This window comes from Myotis brandtii, unplaced genomic scaffold (assembly GCF_000412655.1).
Source record: "Myotis brandtii unplaced genomic scaffold, ASM41265v1 scaffold190, whole genome shotgun sequence".
NCBI lineage: Eukaryota > Metazoa > Chordata > Mammalia > Chiroptera > Vespertilionidae > Myotis > Myotis brandtii.
The window spans coordinates 3,374,002-3,384,050 of NW_005357076.1; the positions used below are offsets into that span (position 1 = coordinate 3,374,002).

The 10,049-nt window shown below is 50.2% G+C and overlaps 1 protein-coding gene across 1 annotated transcript in view; it reads left to right on the forward strand.

Annotated features, from left to right (window-relative positions):
• Positions 1-702: 702 nt before the first annotated feature.
• DUPD1 (dual specificity phosphatase and pro isomerase domain containing 1) overlaps positions 703-10,049 on the forward strand; it is a 34,888-nt gene continuing 25,541 nt past the window's right edge. Inside the window, exon 1 of the mRNA XM_014538356.1 lies at positions 703-835. The gene's annotated coding sequence lies outside the window, so the exon portion shown is untranslated. The remainder of the gene's footprint in view (positions 836-10,049) is intronic.

The window sequence follows — 10,049 nt, forward strand, 5'->3', positions numbered from 1 at the left end:
GTAAGCTGGAGCCAAAGAGGCGGGAGATGGAGAGAAGGAGCTGCCAAGAACAGAGAGACCTGGGAATGACTTGAATTGGAGATATTTTTGGCATCCTAATACCATCTAGCATGTTAAAATGTTCAGCCCGTGCCAGGAACTATGTACTTTTCCTCCTTGATGTCATTTAACCCTAACAACAAAACAACATCAGAGGATGGCATTATGATTATTTTCCCCACTGAAGCCCAGAGGGGTTGGACACTTGCCGGAGGTCTCACAGGAAGCAACACTGAAAACGGAGCAAGCCTACAGTCCTTCTTGGGGGCAAGTCACTGATTGCCTCCCGTGATGCAGCATCCACTGCATCCATGGCATCCACTCCCCAGAGGTAGCTCCACAAACTCCCAGAAAAGAGTGGAATGGAGAGCTCTTCTGGAGGCTCCCACAGGCCTGGGGCCAGCACGCAAACCTCCTCTGTTCTCCCCGTTCCAGGACAGAGCCGGGCAGGGCTCCGCAGACACCTGGCCTCGTCCATCCCAAGAAAACAAAGCTGGGCACTTCCCCAGCCTGTGCCCCTACCCCCACCCCCGCAGCCACGTGACCCGCCTCTGTGGTGGAGCCAGGGACAGGCATGTGGGCTCCAGGTACAGGACTCCCACAGTCAGGGGTTTCAGGTCACACTGGCGAAGCAGACGCCTCGGGTTTCTTCTCAGACTGCGTGGCACACAAGGTCAGCGTCAGCAGATCTGACCCTAAAAATAGGCTCTCGGATGCCAGTCTGGGTGGCCGGGTGTGTGGCACCGCACACCCCACGGACAAGCACCCCCTGACCCAGCCAGGCCCCAGCACACAGGTAAGGCCCTGGGGTGGTGGGGCTGACATCTCTTGGGTCCTGTCAAATGTCCTTTGGGGGCCTGGGTGTAGGGATTAGAAACCCCCTTTCCACCCTATTTCTGAACAGCTGACATCCTTTTAGTGTGAAAGCCTTCTTGTTACCCATCTTTCTCTAGAGACTCCCTGGAATTTTCTCCACTCCCCTCCCTCCAAATCTGTGCTTCCAGTTCAATGCCTGTTTCTAAAGGAGAATGGGGCGGGTTAAAGCTCCTCGGGCCCTCCGGCGGCACTGGAGGCATTGTATCACATTCCAGCAAGTCTGCGTTCGTCCATTTAGCCAGTGGAGGGGAAAAATCTCAGCGGGAGGGGTAGCTGGAGACACCAGAGTGACCCACATCATGTGTAGAGCAACACAAATCACAAGGAAGGACTCAGATCCCACGGATGAGAATTCTCCCTGTGTCCTGGGAATAATACTGGCACCATCTGGACAGAGGGACTATTGTTCAAGCTTTTCCCATTCCTGGTGGGGAGGGAGGGGGATGAGGTTGGGATGACGCCCTGGTAAATATGGGGAGACTGAATCACGGAAGGACAGAACCACTGGCCCAAGACAGCCGCACCTGTGGGTAGGAGGGTGGGAAGGTATCCTGTGTCTGAGACCAGGGGTCTCCCATTAAACCCTGGTGCCTGGTCCTGTGGCCCCAGAGGCACCTCATGGGCCTGGGACCCAAGAGATGCTGGGAGTGGGCGGCTCTTACTGTTCAGGAAAGCGGAAAACATTCCAAGGGAAACACTTGGAGAAGAAGGAAGGGGCATGAGGAGAGCATGTACAGAGGCGCCTCCCTCAAGGCCTCAGCAGCGAGGGAGCTTCTTCTATTGCTCTGACTTTTCCCTTCTATTGCCCTGACTTTTCCCTCGTGGCCCCGTCTTTGTTCTCTTCAAGGCAAAATCATTGTGGTCCCGTCAGATGACATTTAGAAACAACACTTGAAGGGCTGCTAAGTCCTGTCCAAGGAAAGAGCCTTGGGCAAGGGGGTGAGGGGTGTGATGGGGGATAGGGTCTGAGGAGTCGGGGAGGTCAGTGAGCTCCGGGCCAGGAAACAGCTCCGTTTGCCCTCTGCAGCCCGATTCCTGAGCAGATGGTGATTGAATGTTCACTTCTGGTGACCTTGATGGTTTTAGGCCCACTGATTCCACAGTAACTAACGGGGGCAAGTCTTACAGCCTGGCACGGCCAGCAGATGTTAACACCCTGGAGAGATTCCTTTCTCCTCCTCCCAAAGCCTTGCTGCTCATACAGGACAACTGAGCCCATCACCCGAGACCGTTCAGGCTTCTTCATGCCCATCCGTTTGCCACAACTACCCCCGGAGACCCTCGGCCCCAGTCAAACTGCTCTTCTCGCTCTTTCCCACTCGACTCAGAATCTAGCTCCCAGCCGAGCTGGGAATTCTCCCCACACACACACCCCGCACCCCGCTCCTGCCTCTTTGTTTCCCCTTCATGAAACATTCTCTGAGCCTGTGTCGATGTGCCAAGCACTTGTATCGTCTCATTTAACTCAACACCAGAAAGGTGGCCATTATCCCCACTTAGGGATGAGGAAGCTAAAGCGTGTACATGAGACTCTGAGGCAGTGAGAGTCTTTCCAAGACGTCACACACTCTGCTTCACATCAGGACGGACACAAACAGAGAGGCCCGGGCCTGCCCTCAGGAGCATCCACTTTGTGACCAAGAATAGAGGGACCCATCCACTGACATGGCTCAGGATGCTTGGCTGCTGGGGTTGAGTCCCCGCCTCACCACTCTCTAGCCTGGAGTCGTGTTACTAACAACCTCCCTGACCCTCATTTTCTCAGCTGTGAAGTGGGGGCAGCTGTTCCCTGTCTAGAGGTTTTGAGAGTAGACAATCGCCGGGCACAAGGTAAAAGTAACCAAGCACATGATCATTTCTCCAAGTCCTGCCAGGCCCTGGATTTCGCAGTGAACTTTTGTGGCTGCTTTAAGAGGTGGGCACTTGGCCCCCAGCCTTCCCAAGGCCCAAGGCCCAAGGCCCAAGGCCCAGAGCTGCCTCCGTGCAGCATCAGGAGGCAGGCCTAGTGAGGAACATTGGCCTGGACTGGACAGGTGGTGGGCCCATGGTGAGGGCGGCACTGCGTCCTCTCCCTGCCTCCATCTTCCCCCGCACAAAAGAGCCTCATGTTCCGAGGCGATGCACAGCGGGAGATGGTTCTTGAGAGACCTGAACCCAAGGCCATCTAGCCCTGCGTTCACACGCTGTGAAACTGCCGCAGCGTTCCCACACATCTTCAGAGGAAGCCAGGGCTCAGGGGCTCGGGCAGCAGGAACCACAACTGGCCTGCTCGGACGTCATAGCCTCTCAGCTCCTGTGCCAGAGCCCCCCGCACCCCCTGGCCCGGCACAGAGGTACAGCCCATCCCAGCCGGCCCGCCGGGCCTTGTCTGAGAAGGAAGCCGAGTGTGGGCCTCCAACCTCCTCACGGTTTCCGGGAGGCCCAACCCTGCCAAACCAAGATTGGGGACATCAATTAGGACTTCATAAATTACCACCCTGAAGCACTTTGAAACCATTTGAAGAGTTAATCAAACAAGTTAATGACATCAACACCATCGTAGAAGGAATATTAAATTACCTCCTTAAATGAGGGCTTTTGTTTTTTTAATAAAAGAAGTTTATATTAATTCACATAATTGCCTCCTGTTAACATATTTGCCAGAATCCAAAAAAAAAAAATCTGTTAAACTTGGATTATGTCTGATACATTAAGAATTAAATTATAGGCAACAAAAAAATTCCTGGGTTTTCACGTCCAAGTTTTAATTTTTAAAAATTCCACAACTTTTATTTCCTGGTTGGGATCATTTCTATAGATTTAAGATGTGAAAGACAAGCATTGACTTGTAGTGAATTAAAAATATGTCTTTTTTTTGTATGTACACTGCTGCCAAATTCCATCCCTCACAGACCCTGGCAGTAGGCATCGCTCTCCTAATAGAGTAATTGACCCAACCACAATAACATTCTTAGTCCCCCTCCGTTCCAGGCATGTTGCAAGCCCACCTGGGGTGGTGTCATGGAAGAAACACAATATGCATGCATTTAAACACAGACGGACGTTCCCCCGTGATCCCAATGCACTATGGACATAAACATACAGTGTACACATGTGCACAGATACAGAATACCTTCAAGGAAGAGGAGAATGCTTTAAAAGATTAGATTATAAACGACTCTACTAGACCCAAAACTTCTAGAAGACAGAGACCTCTCTGGCTTAGCCCATCTCTAGCTCTTAACAGAGGGATGTGTGAGCAGAACTTGGGGGTGGACCTAACTTCTGAGGTGAAGTCAAAGAGGAACCGAGGCCACTGCCCATCACCCCCACTTGTGACCCACCACAGCACCCGATGCTGGCTGAGGTAGCCTAAGGCCAGGCTAAGGCAAGTCAAGGACATGGGCACGGGCTCCGACACCATAGGGGACAGGAGGAGCCCCGCCCTCTTCCTCTGACACAAAGGGGAAGAGAGTTGCCCTCAGACATGGATTCAACCTGAAGCTTCCGGACACTGCACTTGCGCTGGCCTCTTTCTGGATTTTCACGTTCAAGTGGCTACTTGGTTTTCTTTCTCTTAAAGATACTGTGGAAGCTTCAGGCCCCACAAAACCTGATTCCTCTGGTTTCCTGGGAGTCTTGAGGGACTAGCGGGACCTTCTGACAGGACTTAGGCCTGGCTGCTGCCATCAGAGACCTCAAGGAGGACGCATCTCTGCCCTCAGGGAGCGCACACTCATTGGGAGAGTTCTCAGTGCCTCTCAAGACCAAAGGACCACCGGTCAGGCCTTGTCCTGAAGGCCGCCTTCCTGTGCCTCAGCCCACAGGTTGAGGGTGAGCATCTACCGTGCCCAGAACAATCCTGAAGTAGAACTTCCGCAGCTTCGTTTCCCCCTCCATCTACTCAATATCTGTTCATCACAGAAATTTTAGAAGAGAGTTCCTTAAAAAGAAGAAGAAAAACCACATATAATGTCATCATCTTGAAATAAGTGTATAGGCAGTGTTACTATTCTGGCGAAATGGATTTTTGTATAAGAACAGAAGCATACTGTACACGCTGCTTCATACATTTCTGGTTTCTTCTTCTCTCCACTGGCACAAGCTTCTTTCCCTTTGATTTCTCAAAACCACCATAAACAGGGCTGTCTGTCATGTTTAGCAGTTCCACCCAAGGACTAGGGTGACAGAGAGAGAGCTGACATAGCTAGGGGGCACTGCAAAGCTGAGTATTGGGAATCCCCGTGCCTCCTAGTCTGTGGCTGTGTCCCCTGGACTCTCCTCACCTGGCTGTCTCCGGCCTCAAGGCCTCCCTCCTCCACCCGCAGCCGGACCCCTCATACCCCTGAGCCTAGCAGACTCAGAACTGGCCTTGCTTTCTTATACAGAAGCTTAGCTCCCTGCGTTTCCCTCCTCTTTTCTGAGTCATGCTTCAGGACTTATCTTTTCCTCATCAAAAGTATCTTCAAAGGATATTTTTTACTAAGCAGGAGGCCTGTTCTGTGTTCACATTCCTGGGGGTGACTACTACCTGGCCAGTCTCTGCAGGCTCAACAGGTCCACTTAGAGATTTAATTGTCCCACTGAAATGAATGATGCATCTCTCCACCCAGCAAAAGGTTCAGGCTGGGTTTGAAAGAGCACCTGCATCCCTCTTGTTATAGCTCCATGTTATCAAAAGGAAAGTGAAGCCGGGGGAGGATGAGACGTGTAGACCTGGGAGTCCTCAGTGATGGCTGGGGCTGTGAGATCAGAGAAGGACCATGAGACCATGAATGTAGGGAGAGAGGGACGGAGGGGGAGGAGCCCCAAGAAAGCGCCAGGTCCCAGGAGCAAGGAAGACAGAGTGGAAATCTCACCTCAGAAGTCACAGCAGCTTCCTGCCCACACTGTTCTGTGTGGCTAGCAGTTAAAAAACAAGACACGGTTATTCATTATAAATGGTAATTATTTATTTTAAAAATCCCGAAACAGAAAACAGGAAAAAAAAATCTGAGTCCTGACACTTGCCCACAGTATTGACATTTGGGTGGACTTTTTTCCTAGTTAAAAAATTAAAACTATATAAGGTGTTTGTTTGTTTTTTACTATGGTGTTGAAATTATCACTTTGAATTCAGATCAAAACCTTTCCTCATTGGGCAAGGGAAGCCTTTAACCAAATGCAAGCTGTACCATCGAAAATTCTGAAAGGGGGTCAGAATTAACGAGGGGTCCCTGTGTTATTCCTGGAAAGAGCACCTCGAAGGCAAGGCCATCGTTTCACAGGGGAAATGGCACTCCAGGCCTTATTGGTCCAGTACACTGGGCCTCTGCACTCTCTGCTGTCACAGTGTCTTTAAATGTTTTAGAATTAACAGTATCTTCGTTTAGGTTCCCTTGAAGGCAGAGCCTAAGACCAGGGTTTGGGTGCAAGTGGTTTATTTGAGAGGTGCTCCAGAAGCACAGCAAGAAATGGACAAGTAAGATTGGGAGGGGAGGGAGCCAGCAAAGGACGTGTGAGCGAGCAGGTTGCCACTCTGGGCGGATCAGGGGCGGAACGGGGAGGTGGGGGGGCGAGGGGGGGGGCTCGAGCCTCCAGGAGACGGTGTAGAACAGACTTCACAATGGTCCCACTCAGAGTGGAAGAAGCTGGGGTGTTTATCCACCAACTCCTGCCCCTCATTCCAATGACTTCTGGGAGTAACTCTCCCTGTGTTAGGACTGACCAGTGCAAATGGCAGAAAATACCCTCAAGTAGGAGGATACAGGGGCCTGAGCGGGGAAGGGCACTGTCCACTCACATTGCGGTGATCTGAGCCGAGGGCTGGGACAGGGCAACGAGAGCATCTGCTGTAACCCCTACATTTGAAAACCACATGGGCATGCGAGAGGGGGCACTCGCTCTCCAGGGTGCCACCGTCCCCACTACTTCCTGTCATCTCTTACCTGAGGTCAACAGTTAGATGTTCGTTTGTTTGTGTGTGTGTGTGTGTGTGTCTTGAACACACAACCCATGTCCCCCTTCTCTAACCTGGCCGGCCCCCCAGGGAGGAGCCGGGTTTGGTACCCCGGGGGAAGAGAAGGGCTGATGCTGCACATGGGCCAAGTAGCCGTCAACTTGGCGCTTGGTTTCCTGGGACCAAACCTTTAAATATGAAGCTGTAACAGCAACCTGGAGGCCTCTCTTGACAACCTGCCCAGCTCTCGTCATGACATTTAGCCGGTGATTGATATTGTGTGTCACTGAGACCTTGGCAGTTAATCTCCGGGTCGATTCTATGGAAACCAAACAGAACAGATTTGTCTTCCCTTTCCACCCCGGCTGTGATCTGGGAAACAGGCGCCCCCGGCCTCTCTGAGATTCGGAGATTTGGGCGCCACGCAGAGAGGGATGCACACAAGCCGCCTTCAGGATTTGGAAAGATTACAGGTCTGTGGTTTCTGGCTGGCTCTGCGCTTTGTTCTCTTCCCCCATCAAATCTGCACGCGGGAGGATAATAGATCCCAGAGCTCCTCTGCGTGCCAAGCTGCTCTGGGTAGACCGCACCACTTCCTCTTCTGTCTGGAAATCCAGCCGAGGCTTTCAGCGGGGAGATGGGGATGGGATGGCTCCTTTCACAGGACGCTGGAGGCTGGAGGAACGGCCTCCGCCAGGGGAGGGCAGCCCCAGTGATCAAAGGAGCAGGCAGGAATTTCGGAATGCCGTTTTCTCCAGCGTCTCCCCGAAATCACCTCTGCTGAAGCCTCCTTGAGTGGCAAGCAGGGTTCAAAACAGCCTGCACCTCCAAATTTAGGTATATGGTACCCGGCTTCTTGTATTCACTTTGAATTAAGAAGAGTCGGTGCCATGGATGCGCTGTGCCACAGACCTCTCCAACGTAAGGGGCCTGCGGGCCTGAAGCAAAGAGAGCAAGAACTCCACTCTTAGAGACGGAGGTGTCTGCTGGTTCCGCCACAGAAGTTTCTGGCCATCCCATGAATGACTCCTTCGTTGGTGACTGGGAATGCCAGCAGGCCGGCCCCAGTGGAGTTCAGGCCTGAGCTACCAGCCACTGCGGGGTCTGTCCACCCTGTGGTCTGCACTTTGCTCACCTTCACTCCTCCTCCAAATGAGCCCAGAGGCTCAGCCCTGCCTCCTCAGCTCTGGCTGAGTCCCCAGCACAGGCCTCACAGGCCTTTATTAATTCACCCCCTGAGTCATTCATTCACTCACTAAGCCAGTTCCTCATTCAGCAGATACTTCCTGAGCACCTCCTCCATGTCAGACACCGAGGCTACGAGATAAATACCACGAAGGAGCCATCTTCAAGGAGCCCAGAGTAAGGTCCAGCCCCTCTCTCCTCCCAGCCCTGCGCCCTTACTGTGGTCTAAGACCTGCCCTCCACTTCAATGAGAATATGGAAAACGTATTGAGCATCCTTACGGCCCTTCTCTTGACGCAACATGTCCTTGACTCTTGAGCCACACTCTTGGGCAATTATTATCAAACTTCGCTGAGCATCAAACTTACTTGGGAGCGTGTTAAAGTACAGACTCCTAGGCCCCCTCCCTCTAGTCAGGGTGCATGCCAGGGATCTGTATTTTTAGCAAGTGACAAATGATTCTGAGGGAGACGGCCTTTAGATCACACTTTGACAGACTCCAAAGAAGGGTCACCTCTGCTGTCCATTGCCCCTATCCCCTAACTCAGGATTTTGCAGGAGAAAGTCACAGATCCTGGCCTCCCATGATCCCCAAAGACACACACTGCTAGCTCATGACCCTTTAAATTCATCTGCTATAAAATGGGGTGAATCAAATTTCCCAGAGCAGTGGTTTCAGATCTTTCCTTTTATTTTTAAAACTTTTTAAAATGGAAAATTCAAACACACATAAAGAAGAACGGTAACTACCTTGCAGCCATGATCCAACCCAACCACCAACATTCATGGCCAATCCTGCCTCATCACACCCCCACCTTCGCCCTCCATCCCACACTCAACAGATGATTCTATTTTTCCAACTATATTATTTTTGAAGTAAATCTCAGACGTTATATTATGTCTGTGAATATTTCATTTGTGCTTCTCAGACAAAGCCCTGCGGTGTAATTTAACTGTCCTCTGAATCTCCTACAAATTGCGTGTTAGATCTAGACTCTGAGGACTCGGGTCAAAGACTCAGGTTTTCCTTTGGCGAGATGACTTGCGTGGTGGTGGCATATTCTTCCATCCGAAGGCCCATAATGGCTGATGGTCTCTCCTTATGTTGCTGGCAGTCACTGGTCACTGCCAACATCCATTAGCTCATCAGATGTTGTAAAATGGTGCTTCCTTCCTTTTTTATTATCTGGAATATTTTCTAAAAGAGGCCCAGTAGTACAGTTTATATCAGATAGGTACAATAAATAATGCCCTTTACTCATCTGTCTTCAAAATAATGAGCTGGTTCCCTAGCACCTTCCAACAGTGAAGAATTGTTTTGTGTATCAAGTGTTTGATGCGAACCCAAGCCATTGTGCTCAGTTAATATTGGAAAAAGGAGGCAAGAGCATACAGTGGAGTAAAGACAGTCTTTTCAATAAATGGTGAAAATTGGACAGGTACATGCAGAGAAAGAGAGAAAGAAAGAAAGAAAGAAAGAAAGAAAGAAAGAAAGAAAGACTAGACCACCAACTTACACAAGAATAAACTCAAAATGGATAAAAGACTTAAATGTAAGTTATGAAACTATAAAGATCTTAGAAGAAACCATAGGCAGCAAAATCTCAGACATCTCTCATAGCAATATGTTTACTGATACATCTCCTAAGGCAAAGGAAACTAAGGAGAAAATAAACAAATGGCACTGCATCAAACTAAAAAGCTTCTGCACAGCAAAAGAAACAATCAACAAAATAAAAAGGGAGTCCACTGTATGGGAGATCATATTTGTCAATGACACATCTGCTAAGGGGTTAAAAAAAATAAGAAACTCATACAACTTAACAAAAGGAAGACAATCCAATTTAAAAAATGGGCAAAGGACCTAAATAGACACTTCTCCAAAGTGGATATACAGATGGTCAAGAGACATATGAAAAAATGCTTAAAGTCACTAATCATTAGAGAGATGCAAATTAAAACGATAATGAGGTATCACCTCACACCTGTCAGAATGGCTATCATCAACAAATCAACAAATGACAAGTGCTGG